The sequence below is a fragment of the Coenobita brevimanus genome, chromosome 43 (genome assembly GCF_032717465.1).
Source record: "Coenobita brevimanus isolate Jiangsu-jjx chromosome 43, ASM3271746v2, whole genome shotgun sequence".
NCBI lineage: Eukaryota > Metazoa > Arthropoda > Malacostraca > Decapoda > Coenobitidae > Coenobita > Coenobita brevimanus.
This window is the reverse complement of record NC_136996.1, coordinates 22,574,250-22,579,006: the sequence shown is the minus strand read 5'-3', so window position 1 is coordinate 22,579,006 and position 4,757 is coordinate 22,574,250.

Genomic DNA, 4,757 nt, shown 5'->3' with positions numbered 1-4,757 from the left:
CCGAGGATGTTATGGGACCTACATGGCGGATGGGGAGTTGGGTTTCTGGTTCTACGTGATATTGGTCCGATGCAGGTGCGGCGCTTCCCCTGACTGTTAGCGGTTGAGGTAATGACATTCCTCAGTGGTGTGAGTCGTGCTTGATTTGTGGTATTTGCAGTGTGGACGACGTGAGCGGGAAGGCGTACGCTGTCTGGTTTGGGAGTGAGGACGTCTATATGTATGGTCGCAACTCGATGCTCGATGTCCAGGATGACCACAGTACCAGCAAAGAATCGAAGATTGTCTGTTCCGTCGGGCGTTAGATTGATCATGACCTGCGGTAGGAGAGCGATGTGTGGCAGGTCTGCCGCGTGTGGTGGGACGGGAGCGAGATTGGTCTGGGGTAGTGGAGGTGTGACAGACTGAGGAGGCCAAGGGTTGGGTGGTGCCCTGACGCGTGTAGTTCGAACCTGTTCTTTCATGAATGGCTTTAGTGACCTGAATAATTTTATCTCCTGGACTGAAACTGATTTCCAAGGCTAGCTCTCGCTGTTTAGGAGTAAGCCAGTGAAGGAATCTGAGGTACCCAATTAAGTCAGCAAAGTTGGTGAATGAAAGCATTGGAACGCCATTCTTGTCTTCTAACCATTTCGTGCCTACCAGTAATTGGAGCATCTCGCTACTAGTTGCTTTCATGGTGGCGGCAGCTTCGCGGAGCTTGGCATATTGCGCTGGGACGCACAAGTCCTCATCTAGTTGGTTTAGGAGATTAATGAATGCCATGAGAGACGCGGTATTTGAATGCTGGCAACAAAGGCTGATGAGTGCCGTACGAAAATCAGCAAAGGTACGAATGCCATTGAAATGTCCTGCATGGATCGCGGATCCGATGTCCGATTTACCGTGGTGCAAGCGACTGAGGAGGTAGGCTACTTTGAGTGATTCATCAGTTATTTGTCTATTGTGTATTTCTGTTTCGACTTCTCTGAGGAAATCATAGACAGATCAAGTTGGGTCCTTGCCGGTAAATTTGGGACGATTGGCATCGTCGAGATAGATAGACTGTGGAGGGTTGGCCATGGCTGGAAGTGTAGAAGTGGCGGCAGGAGAGGTGTGGGAGAGAGAGAAGGTAGTTGCAGTTAAGGGCGAGCAAGACGGGGTATGAAGGGAGGCAGGAGAGGGAACGACAGGGGAAGGAGTAGAGGAAGAAGGGAGTGTAGAGGCGGGAGTAGAGGAGGAGGTATCTGGATTTACGAGTGGAGGACGGGTAGTAAGTGATTCTGCGGGAAGTGAAATGGGAGGCTCAGGTACAGGGTGGAGGTAATCATTGCCACTTCGTAAATGAGTGATTGTGTTAGAGTCGGCAGACGAGGTATGAGCAGGGGATGTTTCTGGGTCGACAGGGCTGGTGGTAAGCGGTTGACGTGGAAAGGATGGCTTTTAATGCGGCAATGGAAGATGAAAGGATGAAGATGGATACGTAGGTGGAAATGCATAAATAACAATGAGAGAATGGAATACACGAGTAGGCGTGAAAATGAATGAAGGTGCGGGGATGGATGGTTTAAATAAAATGCGAAGGATGAGATGGAGTATAAATAACGTAGGTGAAGATGAAAACGGGGTAATGGAAATGAGATGGAATATTTACAATAACCAATCTGTAGAGAAAATCGAGGATAATCTCTATAGAAAGGAAAGATATACTATAGTTACACAGTAGAGATGGGAGTGTCGAGATGTATGATGTGCAGGGGTGGCTGGGCGTAGCTGGGCTGGGGTGGGGCGGGGCGGGGCGGGGCGGCGGTGGCGGTGGAGAGACAGCTGGGCGGAGAGGAGAAGGCAGGGAGTGGCGGTCTTAGGAGGCTCACGTAATGCAGACCAGATGTGGCGGCGGCGGAGGCCGGTGGTGGGTGGTGAGGGCAGATGTTGGTGCAAGGCAGGTGTAGAGCTGGTGAGTTGCAAATGCAGAGAATGGTGGTGGGCAGGCAGTGGGCAGACAGTGACAAGTGGCACCGTGGGGGCAGGAGTTATGATGAGTTCGGAACAGGTGCTGGGAACAGGTGCAACAGGTGCATAGGTTGGCGCGACGGTGACACTTGCGGTCAGGAACAAGGCGTATGGGTGCGGTTGTTTGAGAGGTGAGCACTGGTGAGAAAAATTGTACACTCGCAATGCACAGCCAGGTATTACACCACTAGAGGCACTGAGGAGGGGCGAGGCTGGCAGATGCGAGATGTCGTGTATCTTGTGATGTCACTAAAAGGCGGTGGAGGCGGTCAGAATCTGATGGTTCGAAACACCGCTGCTACCAAATGTAACTTGCAATACTTTGGTGATAGAAACTCCGTGTATAAACAGCTAGATAAGGAGTTTATTACAAGCTCACAGTAAAATAGTCTGCCCGTGTCGGCTGTCTGCTAAGAACTGATGCAATAACGCCGTCTTCAGGCGTGGGAAAGGGTGCTGACCTAGCAAGATTAGTGGGGGCATGTATGCATTGGGGGGGGGGGGACATATATACATCGGGGGTAGACATATTGTGGAGGGGGTACACTCATATATATATATATATATATATATATATATTATTTATGTATGTATGTTAGGAACATGAAATAAATCTTACCCTGATGCAGTCCCATAACAAACTCTGACAATATTTGAAAGTCGAAGCATGTGTTAATAAAACAAAATAAAATCTAAGGCATTTACTACGATCACATTCATATATTGCTAGTCACTGATTTTTTTTTTTTTTTAGCATTGCAGATATCTCTCATACAGACGGGTTTGCATGCTAAAGTATTTTCTTTCGATACGGGAATATTATTATAAGAGATATGAAATAGTTCAGTTCGAAATGTCAACATTTTTTTTTGTGTGTGTGTGAATGGTTAATGATACTGTATTGTTATGATATTACAGTGAGTGGGGTGTCCTGGAGAAATGGATGAGAAAGGGAGTCCTCTAGTGGACATTTGTGGAGAGAGAGGGTTGGTGATAGCAAAAATCCTCTTTAGATACAAATAGATCTACCGGTATACGTGGCGAGTGATGAGAAGGGTGGCTAGTGAACTGAATGAATGGAAGGCAATGACTGATCATGTGTGTGTGGATGAAAGAATGAGAAGTTCGGTAATGGATACAAGAGCGTACAGAGGTTGGGGAATTGGACTTTCTGACCACAGCTTGTTGGTGAAGAAAGTCAAGGTTCAAATGAAATGGAGGAACAGGAGAAGGGTAGGACAGGAGAGTAGAAGGAGGGTAGAAAGGTTGCAAAGGGATGGGGATAAAAGTGAGAACCTAAGAGAGAAGAGGAGGAGCGATTGGGTAAATATGATTTGGAGCAGATGGGGGACGTGGAAGGTTTGTGCAAGATATTCACTGAAGAAATCTGCGCAGCATGTGAGGTGATGTGTCGGGTGATGAGAAGACAGAAAGGGATGCAAGGAACAGCATGGAGGAATGTAGAGGTGAGACAGGCTGTGGCACAAAAGAAGAAAGCATGTAGTGAATGAGTGGATGAGAAATAGGGACGTGGAGGAAGCTGAGAGACGGAATAGAGAGACATATGTAGAGAGGGGGAGAAAGGTGAAAAGATTAGTAAGAGTGGGTAAGAGGAGAGTGAATGAGGAAATGAAGAGAATGTAAGAAAATGTTCTGGAAAGAGGTAAGGAGAGTTAGACAGGGTGATAAAACAGTTAGTCGAAGAGTGAAAGATAACAAAAAGTGGTGCCAAGGCACAGCAAACCCGTCCCCGACAATCATTTTAGTGTTGACGTATAAACACAACAGGATATCTAGTCAAAGATTTCACAAGTCAGATTTGAAACAAATCGTTGAAAATTTATGATTTTATGTCCACTCAGAATTTTTAGGCCCGGCCCCTTTACCGTTAACTGGGGGGTGAACCCCTTGTTGTAATGAAGCAGTTACTGGATGCATATTTGAATGGTCCACCTTTAGGTTTTGGTTTTATGTCGATATGACGAATTTGAAAGGAGTTATGGCGAAAAAAAAAAAAAACGATTTTCAAATTTTTTACATTCTGGGGGCCTGTACCCCCTCCACAATATGTCTACCCCCGATGTATATATGTCCCCCCCCCAATGCATACATGCCCCCACTAAAACTGCTGACCTAGCACGCTTTCCCACGCCTGAACGAAGGCGTTATTGCGTCAGTTCTTAGCAGGCAGCCAAGACGAGCAGACTATTTTACTGTGAGCTTGAAATAAACTCCTTATCTAACTGTTTGTACACGGAGTTTCTATCACCAAAGTATAGCAAGTTACATTCAGTAGCAGCGGTGTTTCGAACCATCAGATTCTGCCCGCCTCCACCGATTTTTAGTGACATCACAAGATACATGACGTCTCGCATCTCCCAGCCTCGCACCTCCTCAGTGCCTCTAGTGGTGTAATACCTGGCTGTGCTTTCCGAGTGTACAATTTTTCTCACCAGTGCTCACCTCTCACACGCCTTGTTCCTGACCTCAAGTGTTGCCGTCGCCGACCTACGCACCTGTTGCACCTGTTCCCAGCACCTGTTCCCAGCACCTGTTCCGAACTCATCATAACTCCTGCCCCCACGGTGCCACTTATCACTGTCTGCCCATTGCCTGCCCACCACCATTCTCTGCATTTGCAACTCAACAGCTCTACACCTGCCTTGAGCCAACATCTGCCCTCACCACCCACCACCAGCCCCATCGCCGCCACGCCCTGCCGTCACCCGCATCTGGTCTGCATTACGGAGCCTCCTAAGACCGCC